Source organism: Eretmochelys imbricata, chromosome 10 (genome assembly GCF_965152235.1).
Source record: "Eretmochelys imbricata isolate rEreImb1 chromosome 10, rEreImb1.hap1, whole genome shotgun sequence".
In the NCBI taxonomy this organism is placed as follows: Eukaryota; Metazoa; Chordata; order Testudines; family Cheloniidae; genus Eretmochelys; species Eretmochelys imbricata.
The window spans coordinates 81,610,293-81,634,871 of NC_135581.1; the positions used below are offsets into that span (position 1 = coordinate 81,610,293).

The 24,579-nt window shown below is 44.6% G+C and overlaps 1 protein-coding gene across 3 annotated transcripts in view; it reads left to right on the forward strand.

Annotated features, from left to right (window-relative positions):
- The first annotated feature begins 3,202 nt into the window (after window positions 1–3,202).
- The window catches only part of GLCE (glucuronic acid epimerase), a 102,369-nt gene continuing 80,992 nt past the window's right edge, over window positions 3,203–24,579 (forward strand). Inside the window, exon 1 of one of the 3 annotated variants that reach the window (XM_077828654.1) lies at window positions 3,203–3,332. The gene's annotated coding sequence lies outside the window, so the exon portion shown is untranslated. Of the gene's footprint in view, window positions 3,333–24,470; window positions 24,573–24,579 lie in introns of those variants that run through there. The other 2 variants (XM_077828657.1, XM_077828653.1) reach the window with 2 other exon arrangements.

Consider the following 24,579-nt stretch of genomic DNA (forward strand, 5'->3'; position numbering starts at 1 on the left):
ATGGATTGGGACAAAAAACCCAATCCTGCAAATGCCTTACTATCTAGATGATGAAGTGCTTGCTGCTACAAATAACCCTATTACTTTATGTAGGACCTTTCTCAGTAGTGAGCACTGTTAGTCAGGTAGTAAAGGTTTGCAGAAGGGGAGCTGTAGAAGTGGTGGAATTGTGCATGTTTCAATGCAATAATTGTGTGAAAACCTAAAGTTCTGAGCCATGAAGCAGCCCAGAACTAAACTGACATTTGTGCTGAGAAACCTTGTGAAGATTTTTTTGCAATTTTCACACAGCACTAGCCAAGAATATCTCTATACTAATCGAGATGAACATGAATTAAACATATTGAAAGTATCTCAAATTTTGTTTCAATTTATTTTTCTTCTCTTTTTTTAAGGCTACTAAGCGAGGGAAGAAAAATGTGGCTGTTAAATCCCAGCATATGTAGTTATGAATCTCTTTATTTTTCCTATAATTCCTCTTGACAAAATAATTAGCACATGTACAAAGTGAATGGAAGCATAGAGTGCTGATGTTTGAGGAGACTCTGAAGGCTCCTATGGCTGTGAGCTGAAGCCCTGCTACAGCTCTAATGAACTGAAAAGATACCTGCTCTCTGAAAGGGGTGTTAAAACAGCAATACTTCTGAAGATTACATGGGGCCAGATCCTTACAGGGTGTGGACTGTGTGGCTAACTTCAATAGAGCTACACAGACTACATCAATTAAGGAGTGGCCCACAGTGTTTTCAAAGCACTACATTGTAGAAGAATCATATAGTATCTTTAACTTTTAGGATTTTAAATGTGCAGAGTGGACTGAGTGGGTTTTCCAAAAAAAAAAAAAAAATCTGATAGTACTGTATTCTTCCTAAAACCACAGGGCAGAGAAATCTGGAACACCAAGAGCATAGCTATAAAAAGATTGCTTTAAAAAGATAAATTGGTTTAATTTTTGCACTTACAAAATTTGAGATTCAGTGTGAAATATTCATTCAGTAACTGTTAGATGAGACAAGTTGAGCACAGTGCCTACTCACTTCGCTGGACTCTCTCTGAGAGTCCTGTTGGCAGCAGTATGTAGGCAAGATGCATGACTCAAGACATGAAGATAGGAAACTACATTAATCTGTTGTTGGCTGTAGTGGTTACCCACCAAAGACTAGCTACCAGGGTTCCAACCTGATTTGTGGATGCAATGGGGAGAAATGTCAGGCTACATGTTTTTAACTCCCACACCTCATGCTGCTCCTAAAAGAAGCGTTCAAGGAAACCGGTGAAGGTGGAGTCCCCGTAGGAGCACATGGTCCCCAAGCAGTCACTCAAGTGTTTACACAGGTGCATCCACAATATTAGTCTTTATGCTGATTTAAATGGAGATCACACTCAACCTGTTTGTGTTAATGGGACACAGGTTCAGATTTTCCCCTCCAAGATATCTGAAATTTAAAAGAGACACATTCTGAATGATCTAAGGAGAATGTGCCCACATACTGTGGTTTAGAAAGGGGATCAGTGACTCCTTAAGGCTGCATTATGAATTCAGGAGTAGATAGTCTTAGGATAGTTTTCATATCTTGTGTATTAGCCACCCTAAGGGTCCTTACCCTAACAATTTTCATGAAGCTGCACCAGGACGTGGTCATCACATCATGACTAGGTTCTATGGGGCAGTTAGACTGGTGTATGGTGAGGCTGTGACTGAGGCCGGGGGGGTTCTGTAACCACTTCGAGGTCCTCACTGATGAAAAGAGAACAAAGAGGCTGAAGCTCAAGCTTCATGCTTTTGGGAGAAGGTTTGGCTGGGGACTCTGTAACATGGTTGGACTTTCCCCACCTCTTGTGATGTGGGTGCAGAGCCTGGCTGGGAGCAGCAACCCAGGCTCTCGGAAATAGGAGGTGGATACCAGTGTCTGAGCCCTCAGCTAATAGACTTGTGGGTAGAGCAGGTGTTTAAGGGTTGCTGGTGAGAAACAGAGAGCACAAAGGCCATGGAGGACACCAGGTCGATGGCAGCTCAAAGGGGACTTCCTTAAAGACAGGAGTCTAAAGCGCTCTCCTCTGAAGCTTGTTTTCCCCCTTCTCACTCCCTGTGGCATCTCAAGGCTATGTCTACACTGCAGCCGCGCCACTGGACGGTCTCCCAGGCAGCTGCTCTATGTACAATTAAACCGCCCTGGTGGAGCAGGGGGAAGCTAGGCCAGTGCGAGCCTCTCTCGCCCCCACAGCTCTGTCCACGCCGGCTCTTTTGCCTGTGAAACTTATTTCGGTCGGGGGTGGGGGTGGGGTTTTTTCACAGCCCTGGCGGGCAAACGTTTTCCTGCCCGGAGCGCGAGTGCGGACAAAGCTTGGCCGAGGGTTCCAGCCCTACGCCCCGCGGAGGGAGGCTGCCACCGCGCCGAGCCCAGGGCCAGCGGCCACCGCGAGCGGAGCGGCCAGGCGGGGTCAGAGCAAGGGCCCACCTAGCCCAGGTCCCGGCTGCCGACAGCGGCCAGCGCCAGGTGCCCCCGAGGGGAGGAACAGAGCAGGGGAGCGCCACGTGCCCGGTGCCCGGCGCCCGCTCCAGCCGGCGCCGGTGGCGAGATGAGGAGGGGGCGGGGGATTGGCGGGGTTCCCATGAGCCCCGTCCCGCAGGGGGCTCCCGCGGCGAGGCCCCGCCCCGGGCGGGCGTGAGCCGCGTGTCCCCGCTCCGCGAGCAGCCCCCGCCCCGCCGGCGCGCTGGGATTGGACGGCGGGTCCCACCCTGGCCCGCCCTCCTTGCGGGCGGAGCGCTGTGATTGGGCGATGTGTCCCCGCCCCTCGCCGGGTTCTCGCGGGAAGTGGGGGCGGAGTCGCTCCCCTCCCCCCGCCCCCCCCCAGGCGCTGTGGTTCCGCCGCACCCGCCCCGCGCAGGTAGGAACTTCCGGGGGGCTCCGGGGCTACCCCGCCCGCGGGTGTACGGTCGCCAGGTGCCCCAGACCCGAGGCGAAGGGGCTGCGGGCGCCGCGACGTGGGGCGCCCGGGAGGGTCTGGGGGCGCCCGTTGCCGGGGCCGGCGGCAGCTCTGCGGAGCGCCCCTACCTCAGCGCGGCTGCCTGTGGGCGCAGCTTTCCAGCCCCGCGCCCGGCGGCGCGCGGTGATTGGCCGGCGGTCTGGGGGCGGCGCGCTGGGATTGGGCCGCGCGTGTCCCCGCCCCGCTGGCCGGGGAGGGAGGGGGCGCCGCGGGGGCGGGGGCGGGGTTCGGCGCGGCCCCACGTCGCCGCCTCCCGGAGCCCCCCGCACTCTGGTTCCGCCCGGGCCGGGGACAGGCAGGAGCTGCCGCGCCGAGGGAGGCCCGCGCCCAGCCGCCCTGCACAGGTGGGAGCCGCCGGGGCCCGCGGGGCGGGGCAGCCGGGACCCGGCCAGGGGCTGTGCCGGCTCCGGGGCCGTCTCGGTCTCCTCTCCCCGGCGTGTGGGCTGGCTCGTGTCCCGCGCAGTGGCCGGGGCTTGGGGGACCGGGGCCGGCTGCGGGGGCTCGGCTGCCCCCCCCCCCCGGGGCTGCGGGCCCGGCTTCCCCTGACAGGTGGGGCTGGGGAGCGGCCGCCGCCGCCGCCCCCCCTGGCTTGAGGTGGTTTCCATCGTACGCAGGGGTGACCGTCTGGGTCATGGCTCTCAGCCCCCCCCCCCCCCCCACTGTACACACTGTTCCAGCCCCCCCCCCCCACCGGTTTGACCCCTGCCTCGCCTCGGGGCCATGTGGGTTCCTGGAGGATCTCTGCTGGGGGGAGCGCCCGGTCTGTGCAGTCTCCTGGTCTCTTTCCTGCACCCTGTTCCTCTGACTCCCTCTAGCAGTTGTCAGGCTGCCCGACGAGTACAGAGCCCGATGGGTTCGGGTCTGGCCACAGCAAGCGCCTGCCCTGGTGCAGAGAGTAGAAGCTGAGGAGGATGGTGCCTGGGAGCGGTGTGCAAGGGTTATAGGCAAGACTGTCTGGAAACTCCCTGGAGAGACCACAGAAGAAACAACCAACTGGGAAGTCAGACCGCTCTGAGACTGTTGCAGAAAGGAGACATGTTTGCTTTACCCTGACAGCCTTGGTTGTAGCTGTTTTCAGTCAAACCCGGCCACCACTTTTTCAGCTCCGTGCTCTTCTGTGTCTGTATCAGAGTTTTACACTCTTGCTTTCATGTTCACTTTGGCTTCTGTGCAAAGTAAATAAAAGTGCTTCCGTCCATTCTCTTCCTCAAGTTGCTTAGTAGAAGGGGCTTCACATTTCAGGATGGAGATTTTGAAATTCCAGGTCCAGGAGGAGAAGGGAGAGCAATAGCAGCTCTTTCTCGAGAAAGGATAAAGGCACTGATTACAGGTTGATATTTGTTTCATTCATCAGAGTGGGTAAAGTACTGCGTCTTGCTGCCAGAGCATTGTATGAGTAACCCGATCTTGAACAAACACCCATAAAAATTTGCCACCCTTAGGATGATCCTCTAAAGAAACGGATCACCCCATTTTGATGGGTGAGTAAACTTACTCATCCCAATTGAGTGGGTGTGTAGTGTTTTACGAGACTAACGTAACTGGATCTGAAATGTTCTATGGTGACTGGAGACACTATTTGGGAATTTTTATGCGAGCTGTTTTCTTGGTCAAGAGCAGCCTTTTCTTTGTGTGCTTCATTACTGCAGGTGCAGTCTGGCATAGAAGAGAGCTTGTGAATAGCTCTTTGTATTGTGCCAGCACCTGTTCATGTGGAACTGAGGTAGTTTTACTGTCTCCTTAAAGGTGTAATGTGGACTGACTAAAGCAGAAATATTTAAAGCTCAGGTTATGCTTCTGACGCTAACTTATCCCCTATTACCTGGCTATTGCTAGTGTCTTGTTGCCAGCTACTTGTGCTGTCACAAGGCAACATGAATTAAACATAGGGACACAATGTTGAATTTTCTAACCCTTTTTTAAGGGTTTTCCTCTGATCTGTAACAGTGCATCTTGACTCGTTATTCTGGCCTCCCAAAAGACATGGATTTCCCTCTTGGTGGTGGTGTTGGTTCCATAGAAGTGGGACAGAATATTAGCTGCTTATGTGGGACAGAAAGAATTTTGATTTGTTAGACTTTTATCTTAGGAAATACAAAAATTTAGGATTACTTAATCTTTGATGCTACTATAGTTTTTACAATTAGTTACAACAGTTCTGTGATTCTAACAACCGTTTCAGTGCGGAGTGCCTTTTCGTGAAATATACCTATATCCTCTGGCTACATCCATGGAACCACTCCAATTTGATCTCACCATTTTGATGTAGAAACTTCATAAAAATGCTAATGCTCTTCAAAGATAGTTGTGCAGTTGATTAGCTTTTTTGTCAGATGATCCAAAACCACAAAGATGGCTGTCTCTCTCTCTTCCCCCCCCTTCTCCCTTGATGTTCCGTTTATAAAATAGGCAGACCAGTTTAGGTAACTTTTTGTTCTAAATATGCCTAACCATGGCATAATGCTGATTAAGGGCCCAAGCTATAGTGGGTCTAGTAAGCACCCCCAACAGGAGAAACCGCTTCCATTTCGCACTGTTTATGTAACATTCAAATATAACTATTGATCAAAATATTCTTTGTGGAAATATGTATGCCCCTTTATATCTGTCTGTGTCAAGAGACAATTTTGTGAATAGTTTGCTTAGTGGGTGAATTCAAAAGGCCTAGCAGGATGTAGAAGTAGAGATTGTATTAGTCCATTTATCAAACTTACATTTAAAAACCCCCACTTATTTTATTTTGGACTAAAATGAAGCTTGATTGTTCTTAAGGGATAAAGCAAAAATAGCTTCTTCCAGATAGTTTTCAATGTATGGAAGATCATAACTGACTTGTGGAGTAGCAGAGTAAAATATATCGGATATCTAGATAAACAGGTAAAATCGTTCTGAGTCCGTATGGAGTCTCAGTTACTTAATTGGTGCGGTCTGGCTTAAATTTGCAGCTGTATAAGGAAAACCTACAAATATTCAGGAGGTTGCATTTTTGTTTTTAAGTACAGTACGTATAGTAGGAGAAACTTAGATGTCACTATCTATGAAACTGCATGCATTGCTCAGGAATGTTCTTTAAACAAATAAATATTTCTTACACCTTTTTTCCTCCCAAGTATGTAATAAGTGGTGCCTGACTGTTCTTTGAAATATGGGCGGGTGGATTTCTACATCTTTTGGATATTGTGGAACATCCAAGCGATGTATGTTTGTGTTTATATGTAGCAGGTATGACATGACAAATGTTACTAGGGCATTTATTTAAAAAGATATGGAAATGTTTAACAATTAAGAGGTTATGGTAAGCATATTAAAACTTTGTCCAAACACAGCACTTTAATGTTTAGTAGCTGGGCATATAGCTTGTCTAAAGCCATATTCTAAGTGGCTGGCTGAACTTTTGGTGCATGTTTGTGTAGGTGGGACCTTAAATTGCTGGGAGAAGACTATAGAGTAAAGACAGCTGGGCATGTGGTGGGGACAGAGAAGAATGCAATGGTTTTAAACTGTTCCCTCTGTTTCTTTCTCCCCATTCAATGCACTTCCCCTTCCTTCTCTCCCTTGAAAAGGTTGCTGTTGATAACAGTAGTTTGTGGATCTCTAGGCACTTTCTATCATAAAATCTATACAGGTTCAATATTACTAATGTAGGTTTTTAGTATAGATAGTTAGTTCAAAGTGAGTGATGGGCCAAGATCTGCTGAAAGGGCAGCTGGGCTTCTGAGGGTTGAGGAAAAGGATCCAGATAGTTAGGAAAAAATTGGGTTCTAGTGTCAGCTCCTTAGGCAAATCATCTCAACTTTCTATCTTAAAAATGAGGATAATATTACTTACCCACCTTTGAGTTGTTTCAGATCTATGGTTGAGAAGTGTTGTATAAGAATAAGTATGTGTTAGTTCGTGGGACCTGTAAATTATGTCAAGGTTAAAATTTATATTGTGTATATACTACATAGTAAAGAAAAGCCTGGTGTCCTCATTCCACTATTTTCTTTAATCCCGGGACTGCTTCTCGTTTTGAAAGGATAGATTAAGTTCTTCGAGTGCTTGTTCATGTTGGTTCCAATCAGGTATTTGTGTGTGTGCATGGCAGCTGGAAGCTTTTTCCCCTAGCAGTATTCGTCAGGTCGGCTTGGGACCCCACTGGAGTTGCACCTTCATGGCAGAAAATATAGAGCCCTGTCGACCCTCCGCCCCTTCAGTTCCTTCTTACTGTCTGTGACGGTTAGCTGGAACCTCTCACAGCTCTTGCCGTGGCAAGCGCCGTTAGCAGTGTCCATTGTACATAGTTGTTTACCTCCTGGTGTAGTTAGTATTAGCAAATCTCGGCCCTCCCGCCCTTTCACCCCCCTTCCCCGTCCCTCTTCAGGGACCCTTCTCACAAGCGGCGACTCATACAGGAGGTGCACTCGTTCCTATTGCTTGGGGGAGTGGAAGAGGTTCCTCAGGAGCTGAAGGGCAAGGGCGTGACACAACAGGAAGTGCCAGCAGTTTTGCTCCTTCCTGAATCGCAGCCCAGGCTCCATCGCGGACACGTTCCTCCTCCCATGGCGAGGCCATCTCCTAGATGTGATTCCATCTATTCCTCTTTTTTTACAAGATGCTCCTCAAGATACAGAGGGATCAAGCTTCAGTGATATTGATAGCTCCAGCCTGGCCCTGTCAATTCTGGTACACATTGATCCTGGAAATGTCTGTGGAAGCCCCAGTTACCTTGCTGCTCCTCCCAGGCTTAATAACTCAGGATCTCGCCCGTCTCCAGCACCCGAAACTCGAGTTGCTGGCGTGGAAGCTCCATGGCTAAACCTAATGGAGCTCTCCTGCTCAGACCCGCTTAGACAAGTCCTCCTTGGCAGTAGGAAACCCTTCACCAGGGCTACCTACCTTGCCAAGTGGAGGAGGTTTTCAGTTTGGTCGGCGCAGCATCGCTCGTCCCTATACCACTTATACTAGACTATCTTCTCCATCTCAAGCAGTAGGGACTGTCCATGTCATCAGTAAGGGTTCACTTGGCAGCCATTTCTGCCTTCCATCCAGGCACAGAAGGCCGGTCAGTCTTTGCCAATCGATGGTCACCCGTTTCCTAAAAGGTGTGGACAGTCTATAGCTGCGCCTCTGGCAACCGGCCCCGACCTGGGACCTTAATCTGGTCCTTTCCAAATTGACAGATTTGCCCTTCAAACCGCTGGCGACTTGTTCCTTGCTCTTCCTGTCGTACAAGGTGGTGTTTCTGGTGGTGATAACCTCAGCTCAAGGCTTAACATCAGAGCCTCCTTACACTGTGTTCTATAAGGAAAAGGTTCAGCTCAGGCCTCATCCAGCTTTCCTCCTGAAGGTTGTCTCCCAGTTTCACATCAACCAGGACATCTTCCTCCCAGTGTTCTATCCTACGCGTTCATCAACAAGATGAAGGGTCTTCCAGTCTCCTCCCAACGAATTTCATCGTGGGTCACGTCCTGCATCTGAGAGTGCTACAGCCTGGCAGAGGTGCCTGCCCCTCCCCTCAGAGTGCACCTCGCCAGGGCGCAGGCTTCTTCAGCAGCGTTCCTCACGCAAGTTCCGACCCAGGAAATATGCAGAGCGGTGACCTGGTCCTCCATACATACTTTCACTGCGCATTATACAATTACCCAGCGGGCCAGAGATGATGTGGCCTTTGGCAGAGCAGAGCTCCAGCCAGTGGACATCTGAACTCCGACCCCGCCTCCAAAACTTAGGTTTGGGAGTCACCTGATTGGAATCGACATGAACAAGGACTCTGAGAATAAAAAACGGTTACTCATGTTCTCGTAACTGTTCTTTGAGACATGGTGTTCATGTCCATTCCAATACACACCCACCTACCCCTCTGTTGGAGTAGCCGGCAAGAAGGAACTGAAGGGGTGGCGGGTCAGCAGGGCTCTATATTGAGCGCCATGAAGGCGCAGCCCCAGGGGTCGACCAAGCCAACCCAATGGATGCTGCTAGGGGAAAAATCATTTCTGGATATTCCCTATTTGTCAGTGGGGAAAATAGAGTCCTAGGGCATCTGGAAACAAGGATTGAGAATGGAAGCCTCAATCTTTGAGTTGTGTGTGTCTTTCTTTAGATACTGTTGTTCAGCAGTACAGTATTTAGATCATCCTTTAGTTTGTTTGATAATCTCCCTCAATATTTTCTGCCTGATATTACCAGCTTTGTATCTGATTTTCACATGCAAAGAGGCAGCTAGGATTGCTTTTGTACTCTGATTGTAATTCATCTGAAAACAGTCTCTGAAATATGTCGCATAATACAAAGGGGTGTAATTAAAGTTGTGTCTGACTAGATGTTGATTTCACAATCGGTTTCTTGAAAGTATTTGTTCATCAGTTATCACTGATTCCCCCGACCCCCCCCCCCCCCGGTTAATGTCAGTAATGTAATTTCAGTACTGTAGATACTTATTTACTCTGTACTTTATCATATAAGAACTCATTGGGAATTAAGAGTGCTCAGCACCTTGCTGAATTAGCCCCTAAGGCCATATGTTAAAAAAAGCCTACATAGTCTACATGTGTGAAAGTATGTTAACCTATTGAACAGGTCTACTTCTGTCTGATGTTTATGTAAAGTATTGTCATTACCCTATTAGCACGTAGTAGATCTCATAAACTGAAGCTTTGGTATATTATGGATACATTATTAATCAGTAGCTAAGCATTTTTATGCTAGAGATGTTAATGCTAGTATATCTAGCCTCTTTAATTTTGAATGTCATTCAGTTGGTCAAAGTCTGCATTGGCACCTTATTGTGCATTCAGATAGTGATCATTGAACGGTGTGGAGAGGATATAGCAAAAAAAAAAAGTACTGAATACATGATCAAAACATACTTTTCTGTAGGAGGGCAAATTAAAATAATTCAAGCCATTGGTTCAGCACCTTAGCAATGGGAAGGTCTGGTGTAGGCAAATTTAAGGTTAGATAATCAGAACTACAATACCTACCAGTGTAATATGAATGGACACCAGTCATCAGCGGGAAGGACTGAACCTGGGACCTTCTGGAACTAAATGTATGAGTCTCTACTGCATGAGCTAAAAGCTGTTTGGCTCTTAGCTAAGGCTGTAGTAGACTCATCAAGTTCTAGATCAGGAGTGGCCAACCTGTTGCTCTGGAGCCACGTGCGGCTCTTCAGAAGTTAATATGCGGCACCTTGTATAGGCACCAACTCTGGGGCTGGAGCTATAGGTGCCAACTTTCCAATGTGCCGGGGGGTGCTCTCCGCTCAACCCCTGGCTCTTCCCCAGGCTCTGCCCCTTCCCCTGAGCCTGCCATGCCCTCACTCCTCCCCCTCTCCCCCAGAGCCTCTTGCATGCCACAGAACAGCTGATTGGGAGGTGCGGGGAGGGAGGGGGAGGTGGAGGTGCTGATCGTCGGGGCTGCTGGTGTGTGGGAGGCTCTGGGAGCAGGGTGCGGGAGCTGATGAGTGGGGCTGCTGACGTATTACTGGTTTCAGAGTAGCAGCCGTGTTAATCTGTATCCGCAAAAAGAAAAGGAGGACTTGTGGCACCTTAGAGACTAACCAATTTATCTGAGCATAAGGTTTCGTGAGCTACCGCTCACTTCATCGGATGCATTCAGTGGAAAATACAGTGGGGAGATTTATATACACAGAGAACATGAAACAATGGGTGTTACCATACACACTGTAACATCCGATGAAGTGAGCTGTAGCTCACGAAAGCTTATGCTCAAATAAATTGAGGAACAGTGGGGGGGGGGTGTGTGTGGAATAAACATGGGGAAGTAGTTTTACTTTGTGTAATGACCCATCCATGGGTCCTCAGACGTTCTTGTCAACTGCTGGAAATGGCCCACCTTGATTATCGCTACAAAAGCCCTGTCTCCTGCTGGTAATAGCTCACCTTACCTGATCACTCTCGTTACAGTTTTCAGAGTAACAGCCGTGTTGGTCTGTATTCGCAAAAAGAAAAGTACTTGTGGCAACACCCATTGTTTCATGTTCTGTGTATATAAATCTCCCCACTGTATTTTCCACTGTATACATCCGATGAAGTGAGCTGTCGCTCACAAAAGCTTATGCTTAAATAAATTTGTTAGTCTCTAAGATGCCAGAAATCCTCCTTTTCTTTTTGACGTGTTACTGTGGCTCTTTGTCAATGTACATTGATAAATTCTGGCTCCTTCTCAGGCTCAGGTTGGCCACCCCTGCTCTAAATGGTCTCGGTGCCACGATAGGGGGACAGCACCACACCAAGCAGGCATGGGGGTTACACCTGCATTTTTTTTCTGCATAGCATGTACACTTTCAAAAATGCAATATGAAAATAACCCTTTGCATGAAGATTTTGCATGAATTTTTTTTATGGAAAAATACATTTGTGTATACAATTACTAGTAAGAATCTAGCAAGGGGAAGGTCTGTTAATAACTGTTGCACAGTTTTGTGTCTATCTACACACAAATGAAATCATGTTTTTTTTTTCTTGGTATTATCATTCATGAGTATAAATATTATTGCAAAATCTTAATGTTGGCTCAAGCAAATACTCTATGCCCTGCAAATAGCAAGAAGAATTATGTATATATGAACCCAATCCTTCAGTCCTCCTAAACAACATTTGCTGACTTGTTGATGGGAGTTTTGCAAACCAAGGCCAGAAGAATCAGATTTGGGTGTAGCCTTTTTAAAGATAGTATGAACTTGAACAATACAGCCTGTAGATGTAGGGATTGCCAGTTTTATTAATAAATCTTCAGTCAGCACTAGCTAAACAGGAAAGACTGTAAGGACGTTATGCACTTCTGAATTTGGCGAGTTGTAACAAGTGAAATGACACTATCAAAGCATGTTCTGTAAAAGTGTTTTGCCCTGCAAATATATTCTTTGGCACTATTAAACTTTTTATGGGTCAGATATTTCAGTTGATGTCTTTCTAGTGTCTTCGTTTTCACTTCAGTGAATTTGTAAAGTTATCGGATGCCACAGTGATGGTAGTACATAAATGTCTGTATTAAGTCTAAGTGTAATTCTACAACTAATCCTCCTTATGTAGGTAACTGAATCCTGTTCAGTTGTGGGGATGGGGGAGGGAGCAACTTGACAAGTTGCAACTTAAACTGTTTTACAGATTTCCAATATGCATATTGTGAAAACTTGCATCCAGTAATATGATTCTGAAGATGCATTTGAAGACCTGTATTGGCTGTTATAAATTGTTGACACAAGAAATTATTCTATTGACATGCCAAACTAGTTCAGTGAGTTTAACCAAAGTGACATTAACATTTTTTAAATGTAGTTTTAGTACCAAGTATGTGGTGGTTTCTGCCATCATGTTCCCAAATATGAGAAGCAACTTAAAAGTAAAGTGAAAGCATTTGTATAGGGAAAGGAAATATGGGCATTCGCTTTTGAAGTGATGGTCTTGTGAACCGCCATATCCCCTTTCTCCTAGTAGTAGTAGGCTAAGATCAACATTACCTTTATTATGGAAACAACAGCAAAATGTTAAAGCATGAGATAAAAGTTCAGTAAAGCATCCTCACGTCGTCATGGGAAGGCTGTCTGGGTGGTATTATGCAGTATATTACACTGCTAAAAATTAGTAGGTGCCTAAAACATTAGTGTCTGGCCGGTGGCCCAGACAGAAGAGAAGCTGGACCTGGCAGCATTTGGCAGCAGTTCTCTGCAAAGCAAGTGTCCTGAGCTCTTTTTACTGTCCAACATTCTTTGACAATAGAATGCTTTATAATGCTGTTTTTTACAGTGCTACCTCAACAGGAAAAAATAACTATTTTGGAGATGATGTAGTCGCTAGTTAGTTGAGACATTTCCTGTCTTTATTATAGAATTACACTAACTAGATTGAGGTATTGATTTTAGACTTGAAAAATAAAATAAGGGACGTTATTCTATATTTGTACAGCCCTGAATACAATGGGGCACTTATCTTGACTGACATGTCGGGTACTGCTGTAATATAAATAGGTGGTGGTAATAATCAGAACACTGCCTTTATCCTGCATACATATCATCATTTTGTGGCTTTCTTTGCCTAATAGCATCTTGCTGTTTTGGCAGACTTTCTGTTCCCTCACTGGTAACAGTGAAATGAGAAGCTGAGCTTCAATAAGATTAATTTAAGTGGGTCTCCAAACAATTGATTGAGCCATAAGATTAAAAGGTAGATTTCTTATGCAGTTACTATGTGATTTCTCAAAATGGTTACTTTACCATTTGGGTCATTAAAAAAATTAATTTTTTTTTTAAAAAGTTTGAGAACTACATGAAGTAATGTGGGATTCAAGTCTTACTGGCATTCTAAACCATTTAATATTTTGACTTCCAAAGGCCTTCAGAACAGATTGACCATTTCAGCAGACTCTCAAGTGAGGGAAATCTGATATTTTGCGTGGGCTGCAGAGTGAATGTGTCCAGAGATGTTGTGTACTGTTTTGACTTACCTTTTGCTATATTACAAATTAGCAGAATTATTACACTAGAGCAGTGATTCCCAAACTTGTTCTGCTGCTTGTGCAGGAAAAGCCCCTGGCAGGCCGGGCCGGTTTGTTTACCTGCCGTGTCTGCAGGTTTGGCCGCGATCCGCTGAACCTGCAGACGCGGCAGGTAAACAAACCGGCCCGCCAGGGGCTTTCCCTGCACAAGCGGCAAAACAAGTTTGGGAACCATTGCACTAAAGATTTTATGCACCTATACAAAGTTCAGAGGATTGATACAGGGATGGCAGGGTGTTAACTGGCGGTGGTTTTTACCAGGTAAAATAATGGCTTTTAGCGCTATGGGAAAAGCTAGCTAGACCCAGTTAAAGGCATTTTCTATTTCAAAAACTGTTTTATAGAACCATAGGGCTAGAGGGGTCAGCAAGGGTCATCTAATCTAATCCCCACCAAAATGCAGGATTTGTTGGGTCTAAACCACCCAAGCTAGATGGCTGTCCAGCCTCTTTTTGAAAACCTCCAATGAAGGAGCTTCCATGTCTTCCTTAGGCAGCTTGTTCCACTGTCCTACTGTTCTTACAGTTAGGAAGTTTTTCCTGAGATTTACTCTAAATCTGCTGTGCTGTAGTTTGAACACATGGCCTCTTGTCCTGCCCACTGTGGCAAGAGACTAACCACTTTTCTCCATCTTTTTATGGCAGCCTTTCAAGTATTTGAAGATCGCTGTCATGTCCCTCCCTTAATCTCCTATTTTCCAAACTAAACATACCCATTCTTTCAGTCTTTGCTCATGGGGCTTGCATTCCATCCCTTTGATAATCTTTGCTGCTTGCCTCTTGATCCTTTCCAGTTTCTCTACATCCTTTCTATAAACTAGTGACCAAAACTGGACACAGTACTCCAGCTGATGACTAACCAGCATAGAGTAAAGCAGTAGTATCACCTCCCATGACCTGCATGCTCTGCCTCTGTTAATGCAACCCAAAATTGTCTTTGCGTTTTGGAACAGCATCATGTTGTTGACTCATGTTGAGATTGTGATCCACCACAACTCCCAGATATTTCTCAGCAGTGATGTTTTCAAGCCAGTTATCTCCCATTCTGTAATTTGTAAATTTTGGTTTTTCTTCCCTATGTGTAGCACGTTATATCTTTGCTGAATTTCATTGTGCTGTCTATAGCCAGATTCTCCAATTTATCAAGATCCCTCTGAATTTTAGCTCTATCCTCCGAAGTGTTAACGACTCCCACTAGCTTTAGGTCATCTCCACATTTGATCAGTATGCTGCTCCCTATTCCTACATCCAGGTAATTAATAAAGATGTTAAATAACACTGGACTCAGATTCCTGTGGAACCTCACTTCAGACCTTCTTCCAACCTGACATCATTCCATTAATAGTTACTCTTTGTTTATGGCTGTTTAACCAATTATGTAGCCACTTAACGGTAGTTCCACTAAGCCTGCATTTCTCCAGCTTACTCATGAAAATGTCGTGTGGGACTGTGTCAAGAGCCTTGCTAAATTCAGGTATGTTATGTCCACTGCATTCCCCCTATCTACCAAACCAGTTACCTTGTCAAAGAATCAGAGGGGTAGCTGTGTTAGTCTGTATCCACAAAAGAAACGAGGAATCCAGTAGCACCTTAAAGACTAACAGATTTATTTGGTAGGTTTCAGAGTAACAGCCATGTTAGTCTGTATTCGCAAAAAGAAAAGGAGTACTTGTGGCACCTTAGAGACTAATTGGTTAGTCTCTAAGGTGCCACAAGTACTCCTTTTCTTCTTAGATTTATTTGGGCAAATCTGAAGAAGTGGGGTTTTTTTACCCATGAAAGCTTATGCCCAAATAAATCTGTTAGTCTTTAAGGTGCCACTGGACTCCTTGTTCATGTCAAAGAAGGAAATCAGGTTGGTTTGGCATGATTTGTTCTTAGTAAATCCATGCTGGCTGCTAGCAATCACCCCTTCATCCTCCAGGTAATCGCACATTGAATGTTTTATACATTATTCTGTAGCTTCCCAGGTATCGAGGTTAGGCTGACTGGTCTATAGTTCCCCAGCTTCTCCTTTCCCCCCCTTTTTAAAGATGGACCCTGTGTCAGCCCTTCTGCTGTCATCCATGAGTTTGTAAATATTATTGCTGGGGTCTCTGAGATTTCTTCAGGTAATTCCTTCAGCATCCTGGGTGAATAGCATCAGGCCCTGCTGATTTGAATTCATTCAAATTAGTCAGAAGATCTTTTACTTATCCTGATCTGCATCGCTTCCCCTTTATTGTCTATGATAACTTTGCTAGTCTTCTGGTCACATGTTTTTTGTGTGAAGACTGAAGCAAAGTTGACATTGAGCAGCGCTGCCTTCCTAGCATCTTCTGTTATTTAGCTCACCACCTCCACTGAACAGTGGGCCCATCATCCTTGATCTTTCTTTTTTGGCTGACGTATTTGTAGAACCCCTTCTTGTCTAACTTTTCTTGCCAGCCGTAACTCAAGCTTTGACTTTCCTGATTTTTGTCCCTGCACACTCGTGCTATTCCCATGTATACATCCTTGGTGACATGCCCCTCCTTCCATTTCCTATATGTATCCTTTTTGGTTTTTAGATAGCTAAAAAGCTCCTTGTGTGGCCACATCAGCCTCCTATGACTCTTCTCTTTCCTCTGCATCGGAATAGCTTGATATTGAGCATCAAGTATTCATCATTTTAGGAACTGCCAGCCCCCTTCCACTCCTTTGTTTCCTAATTAGTCTTTCCATGGGACCTTGCCTACTATTTCTGAGTTGGTTGAAATCTGCCTTTCTGAAGTCCAGTGTCCTTGTTTTGCTGTTCTCATGTCTTCCTTTCCTAGGATGTTGAATTCATCCATCTCATGATCCCTTCTTCCCAAGTTCCTGACCACCTTTGCGTTCGCAACTAATTCCATTCCTGTTGGTCAACACCAGATCCAAAATAGATGGACCCCCTAATTGTTTCCTCAGTTTTCTGAATCGGAAAGTCGTCCCCTACATATGCTAAGAACTTGCAGGACATATTATGTTTTGTTGTATTAGTCTTTCAACAGATATCAGGCAAGTTAAAATCCCCCATTAATACTAGCTCACATCACATTACTTAGTTTTAGTTGCATATTCAAAGTGTTACATAAAACGGTGGTTCTGTAGATTAATTAAGGTTTGTACAAATAAAGTAAAACTGCAGTTGGCATAATACTAATATGTAATAATACTGAATATTGGAATGTCTATACATTTTGGTTCAGTGTTTTCTCAAGGAAGTTATACGTGTTATGACACACTTCAGTTTTCAATATTGCATAAACAAGATGAAAACATTGAATTATATGAAAATCGTTAGTAATGCAGGATTGTAGGCTTGCAGCATTAAGCAGCCAGAAGCATGCAGAGTTGCAGATACCAGTCCGTGTCCATTTGGCCATGCAGCATTCTGTAGCAGAAGAGTGACTTTGATGTAGTGGATAGACCAACTCTATTCCTCCGTTTTGAATGGCTGTATCCAAAGTCCAAAAAAATTCATTCTATGCTTGTTGGACTTGCTGGGCACTGATGCAATTATTTTTCCCAGTTTCCTAGTTTAAACTGGGCTTAAGCCAGTGGGATCCCCAAACTTTTGAGGATCACGCTCCCTTTTACCCCGTCCGTGCTTCTCCTGCCCCTCCTTCCCCCGTCTCCCCGCACTCCGGAGCTGGGGCCTGGAGTGGGGGCTGATGCAGACGGGGTAAGGGGGCTGAGGCTGGGGCAGGAGCGGAGCCACAGCTGGGCTGCGGTGGGAGCCAGCAGTTGGGCCTGTGGCCAGGTGTGGCCCCACTCCCGGCCTTTCCCCCAGCCATGGCCCCAGGCCAGGAATGGAGCCATGGCCAGCAGCCAAGGCTGGGGGCTGGCATGGGGCCGTGCTGAGGCTGGGGACAGGGCCATACATGGGGCCAGGAGCTGGGGATGTGGCTGGGGGTTGGGACCTGAGCAGAGCTGGGGTTGGGGAGGGCTGGACCTGGACCCTCCCGCCTGCCCCAGAATGTTCCTCCATGGCCCCCTAGGGGGGCATGCCCCACACTCTGGGGACCTGTGGTTAAGCTAATATTTACCAGTGCCCTGTCGGAAACTGTTTTTTTCCAGGAAATTGAGAGCACTTGAGAGATACCGCAGTTTACACAGCTGTAAGTCTAGAGTAACTCCATTTACTTCTGTGAAGTCACACAGTGGATGTAATTTCTGAATCAAGAGCAGAATTTGGCTTCATCTTAATGTCCTAAGAACATAAGAATGGCCATGCTGTGTCAGACCAAAGGTCCATCCAGCCCAGCATCCTGTCCACCAACAGTGACTAATGCCAGGTGCCCCAGAGGGAGTGAACCTCACAGGTAATGATCTAGTGATCTCTCTCCTACCATCCATCTCCACCCTCTGACAAACAGTCTAGGGACACCATTCCTTACCCATCCTGGCTAATAGCCATTAATGGACTTAACCTCCGTGAATTTATCCAGTTCTATTTTAAACCCTGTTATAGTCCTAGCCTTCACAACCTCCTCGGGCAGGGAGTTCCACAGCCTGACTGTGCTGAGTGAAGAAGAACTTCCTTTTATTTGTTTTAAACCTGCTACCCATTAAGTTCATTTGGTGGCTCCTAGTTCTTATATTATGGGAACAAGTAAATAACTTTTTCCTTATTCACTTTCTCCACACCACTCATGATTTTATATACCTCTATAATATCCCCCCTCTGTCTCTTTTCCATCCTGAAAAGTCCTAGCCTCTTTAATCTCTCCTCATATGGTACCTGTTCCAAACCCCTAATCATTTTAGTTGCTCTTTTCTGAACCTTTTCTAATGCCGGTGTATCTTTTTTGAGGTGAGGGGACCACATCTGTACACGGTATTCAAGGTGTGGGCGTACCATGGATTTATATAAGGGCAATAAGATATTTTCTATCCCTTTTTTAATGATTCCTAACATCCTGTTTGCTTTTTTGACCGCTGCTGCACACTGCGTGGACGTCTTCAGAGAACTATCCACGATGACTTCAAGATCCTTCTCCTGATTATTCGTAGCTAAATTAGCCCCCATCATATTGAATGTATAGTTAGGGTTATTTTTTCCAATGTGCATTACTTTACATTTATCCACATTAAATTTCATTTGCCATTTTGTTGCCCAATCACTTAGTTTTGTGAGATCTTTTTGAAGTTCTTCACAGTCTGCTTTGGTCTTAACTATCTTGAGCAGTTTAGTATTGTCTGCAAACTTTGCCACCTCACTGTTTCCCCCTTTCTCCAGATCATTTATGAAGAGGTTGAATAGGATTGGTCCTAGGACTGACCCTGGGGGAACACCACTAGTTACCCCCTGTCCATTCTGAAAATTTACCGTTTATTCCTACCCTTTGTTCCCTGTCTTTTAACCAGTTCTCAATCCATGAAAGGATCTTCCCTCTTATCCCATGACAACTTAATTTACGTAGGAGCCTGTGGTGAGGGACCTTGTCAAAGGCTTTCTGGAAATCTAAGTACACTGTGTCCACTGGTTCCCCCTTGTCCACATGTTTGTTGACCCCTGCAAAGAACTCTAATAGATTAGTAAGACCTGATCTCCCTTTACAGAAACCATGTTGACTTTTGCACAACAATTTATGTTCTTCTATGTGTCTGACAATTTTATTCTTTACTAACATTTCAACTAATTTGCCCGGTAAAGACGTTAGACTTATCGCTCTGTAATTGCCAGGATCACCTCTAGAGCCCTTCTTAAATATTGGCGCTACATTAGCTATCTTCCAGTCATTGGGTATAGTAGCTAATTTTAAAGGACAGGTTACAAACTTCAGTTAATAGTTCCGCAGTTTCACATTTGAGTTCTTTCAGAACTCTTGGGCGAATGCCATCTGGTCTTGGTGACTTGTTCCTGTTCAGTTTCTCAATTAATTCCAAAACCTCCTCTAGTGGCACTTCAGTCTGTGACAATTCCTCAGATTTATCACCTACAAAATGACAGGTTTCAGAGTAGCAGCCGTGTTAGTCTGTATTCGCAAAAAGAAAAGGAGTACTTGTGGCACCTTAGAGGCTAACCAATTTATTTGTGCATAAACTTTCGTGAGCTACAGCTCACTGATGAAGTGAGCTGTAGCTCACAAAAGCTTATGCTCAAATAAATTGGTTAGCCTCTAAGGTGTCCCAAGTACTCCTTTTCTTTTCACCTACAAAAGAAGGCTCAGGTGTGGGAATCTCCCTAACATCCTCAGCCGTGAAGTCTGAAGCAAAGAATTCATTTAGTTTCTCCGCAATGACTTTATCATCTTTAAGTGTTCCTTTTGTATCTTGATCGTCTAGGGGCCCCACTGGTGGTTTAGCAGGCTTCCTGCTTCTGATATACTTAAACATTTTATTACCTTTTGAGTTTTTGGCTAGCCGTTCTTCAAACTCTTTTTTGGATTTTCTTACTACATTTTTACATTTAATTTGGCAGTGTTTATGCTCTTTTCTATTTACCTCACTAGGATTTGACTTGCACTTTTAAAAAGATGTCTTTTTATCTCTCACTGCTTCTTTTACATGGTTGTTTAGCCACGGTGGCTCTTTTTTTAGGTCTTTTACTGTGTTTTTTTAATTTGGGGTACATATTTCAGTTGAGCCCCTGTTATGGTGTCTTTGAAAATTATCCATGCAGCTTGCAGGGATTTCACTCTAGTCACTGTACCTTTTAATTTCTGTTTACTAACCTCCTCATTTTTGCATAGTTCCCCTTTCTGAAATTATATGTCAGAGTGTTAACCTGTTGAGATCTTCTTCCCACCACAGGAATGTTAAATGTTGTTATATTATGGTCACTATTTCCAAGCGGTCCTGTTATAGTTACTTCTTGGACCAGATCATCCTCTTTCTCAACTCACTTGACTAGCCCCTGGTCTCTTTCCACCAACAGTTCAAACTTCTTATGCTCATATTAGATGTTGCATAACTTCTGCTTGCTTCGAATCTCATTCCCTGCTCCATTTCTCTCTTGCATGCTATTCACTCTCAGCTTGTGGCTCCATTACTTTACTTTTCTCCTCTTGTCTTTGCCTATTTGAAAACTGTTTTCTGTACCTGGAATGATGTCTGTTTTCTCATCCACAAAGTGTCCTCCTTTCTCCTGCTTTCAAAATCTGCTTTCTTTAGTCTTTATTTTCACCCAGACTTCCCCTCCTGTGCTGTTTACTTCTCTCGTCTTGCACTCAGTCTTTGTGTAAAAATACTAAAACATATAACTGGCACTTTACATAATGGCTCACTCTTTATTTTAAGCATTGTCCTTTCTTTCCCAATCACCTTGACTTCTCTATCTTCATGTCCTATATTTAAATGTGATTTTTTTGGGGTGGAGGCAGGGGTAGGGTATATGTTAATCTGTGCAAAATGGTGTGCAAAGTTATGGCGTGATATACCTTTCGTAATCATTCATTCACTATAAAATATTTTTCTTCAGAATAAACTTTGCATAATTTTTAGGCTAGATTTTTAATAACTGTTGAATGCCAGTTGAAATATTGGAAGCGTCATGGAACACGAAAACCATGGTAACGAGATTCTCTAAAAGAATGCTCATTGTTAGTTTAAGAGGAAATGAGAAAATGAGGTTTTAATGACTGTCTTTATCTTGAGTACGCCACCTTCTGCCCAGATCTTCTGAATTTTGCCCGCGCTGCCAACACCATTAGAGTTGAAAATGAGCTGGTATTTCTTGATTTGAGAGTTGGCAACTTGGCTAGTGTCACTGGTGATTAAAATTTGACTTATAGGCTGCCTGATTAAATATGATTTGTTGGTTACAAATTTAATTTACTCAGCTATATTTTTGGGGGGCTTAGAATTTAGTGTAACCTACAATCAGGCAGTCTAGTCCTAATTAAGATTTATAGTAGAGGCCGTATGGGGAGTACTTGAATTGTCACTACACTTCTGTGTACCCTGTCTGCGAATGAAGCCTTCAGGGCTCTAAATCTGGCACCTTTTAAGAGCAGTATATTTGCTGTATTAAAAAAAGCTGCAGTCCATAAAATACTGTATTAAAGTAAAAATTGAACATAAATACCAATAGGTTGGGTGCTATAGTAGATAGCTAACTTCTGTCTCAACACATTTAATAAAATAAATGGAATACCTTGGTTCTGTACCTCACTAGGATTAAGGTAGGACACTTCTTGTTAGTTGGCATTCAAATGAAGCTTCCATAACCATTTTCTACTACATAAAATTCTCAAACTTAATTTTTCAGGTAGCCATGCAATCTGAAATTGTATACAGGTTTGGTTTCATTAGACCTTAGTGCAGACGTACACACATGACTTGTATTAGAAACAGAGAGACGTTACAAAGAATCCTGTAGACTTGGTTGCTTAATGTTTAAAACTTGTCTGTACCTCACAGGTTTGTCTGAAGATAGTTTTTCATAATCTAATAAACCCTTAACCTCAGAAGGAAATAACTTTTCTGAAAGAACCTATTGAGGAGAAAAGGAGTACTTGTGGCACCTTAGAGACTAACGAATTTATTTGAGCATGAGCTTTCGTGAGTTACAGCTCACTTCATCAGATGCATACCGTGGAAACTGCAGCAGACTCTATGCTGCAGTTTCCACGGTATGCATCTGATGAAGTGAGCTGTAGCTCACGAAAGCTCATGCTCAAATAAATTCGTTAGTCTCTAAGGTGCCACAAGTACTTCTTTTCTTTTTGCGAATACAGACTAACACGGCTGTTACTCTGAAACCTGCTATTGAGGAGAGAATTTGTCACGTCATTTTCACGGCATTATGAAAGCTGGCAGTTTCTGTGACATCTTGAAATTCACTTGTGTTATGGGTAAATGTGGCTTAGAAGTAAAATATTAGCACAACAATTGTTAAAATGTCAAGTCACATACCCTGAAGAGAATCTTTCTTTTGTATTCCTAACATGCGTTCCATAACTAGGCATAATGTAAGGCTGACTGCAACGGATGCTCTTTGAACCAAGTGGACAATGAAATCGCAGGGAAATGTAGTTTATTTCTGTGCAATGGATTTTTCTTTTGAAGTTCTAAGAAAAGTGTATATAATAGAATCTCCGCGTTATGGACGCTTCAGGAATGGAGGTTATTTGTAACTCTGAACATAGCGCAGTTTGGACTCCAGATGCAGCAGCTGATGCTTCAGGCTGGGCTTCGGCAGCAGCTGAGCTCACTAGTCAGCCCCAGCATGAGTTTGCAAGCTTGTTCCCCTCCAGGCAGAGAGGTGGGTGTGTGTGTTTTTGAGAAAACAGCGCGTCCCCCCTCCCAACGGGGCGTGGGGAGGAGGAGTGAAAGTGGTGCAGAACCCAGCCCTGCTCCTGCTCTGCTGGCTGGCTCTGGCTGCCTTGGGCTGGCAGCCCCAGCATCTTGCTGTAAGTGGCTGCCCCCAGGGTGGGGGTGAGGGGTGGGGACAAGCAGTCCAGATGTGCCTACCTTTAAGATGCAATACAGGCACAGTACAGTATTTGCTTTTTTTGGTCTCTGCTGCTGCCCAATTGGTTACTTCTGGATTTACTAGGTGTCTGGTTGACCGGTTAGGCCATAACTCTGGTGGTTGTATCTTTGAGGTTCTATTGTACTGTCAGTCAGGTGTTTCTTCTGGCTTTTCTGAATCAAATGTTACCTTTTCCCTGCTACTTCCATAAAATTAAGAGTTCTTTTGTTTGAGCCAGAAGTGTTTAGGATAATGTATGATTGCCCAAAGGCTAAAAACTATTTCCAGTGGGGGTGGACTACTATTTTATTTATGAGAAAATACTTAAAAATAAACTAGCAATATGTACCAGCAATCCTACCCTTACTGTCACAATAGAAAAGTTCACATACCAATCCTATCACTTATTTTGAGTTGATTCAATTCAAAACTTTCTAAACTAAATCCTCATTCATTGAAGTCAGTGCCGAAACTCTCATTAAGTTCAGTGGCAGTGCAGATTGGCTTGCAGTGAGGAAACTGCAAAAGGCAGGTAGGTAGATTGTGTCCTGTCTCCATAGTAGGGAAAGGGTATATTCCCTGCAGTCAGGAGGGTGGGACCCTGCCTAGCCCTTGATGCCATGGCACCACTGCTATTTTTAGCAAGCTAGCTCAAGCAAGCTACGTGTGCTGCAGTCAGACCTCCTGATTGCAGTGTAGAGATACCCGAGGCCTTTGGTGAACTTTCTTCTTTGGCGAGCATTGTGACCGTGTCACTAGTGGCCTCTCCTAGAAGATTTGTCATTTACCGCTTCACCTTCTTGTATCTTGTCTGTGTGGTTTGAAAACTGGTGAAATGGGAGGGCTTGAGATAGTACTGGAATTGACTGCGGATTATAAGGGTGCATTCTTTGTAGGGAAGACGTGCACGCTGGCATTTACTAAACTGTGGTACATTTATATTCTTTGACATTTCTGAATACGTAAAACCTAATGTCCCCATTGCCCTGCACTGCCCAAGGTGAAGTGAGTGCAAAGATATGGAGAATGGTATTAATCAAAATATAGTGCTGATGAATTGTGCACACTGCCTCTGTTCAGATCCCTGGAGCTCAACTAAACTTGATTTGCTCATGTATAAGAACAGTAAGTATTGTACTGGGGAGTGTGTAAGCATCTTAATTTACATGTTCTAAAACTGGGGGGAGAGTCAGTCTGAAGGTCTGTTTAATTTCTAAGTTGGCTTTAAAAACTTCATTTTATATCTATATGACTTTAAAACTTGGGTGTCACATTTATCCTACCTTTTGCTCATAAAATTAACATACAGTACAGGCAATTGAATCTTTACCTAAGACACCATTTTATATGCTCGTAAGCTGCTATTAGGTTTAAATAGTAGAATGTGCTGGGTATTTGAGTTTGGACAGTGTTTCTTTCAGTGAATTTTGTTGGAAAGCCATTAGTATTATTTCTTTATCTAATTTTCTGTTCAAAACTATGCTGATTTAGAGAATGTGCTTTTTACTGGGTTAGAGGTTTCTCTGCACGTCTTAAAAGGCCGCGTACGCTGAAATGCAGAACCATCTTGTCAGAAAATATCAAGGTTCCTAACATGAGAATCCACGGCTGCATCAGGCATGGAGCTGCTGTTTCACCTACCTTTTTAAAGGCTTGGAGGCAAGCAAAAGGTACTTT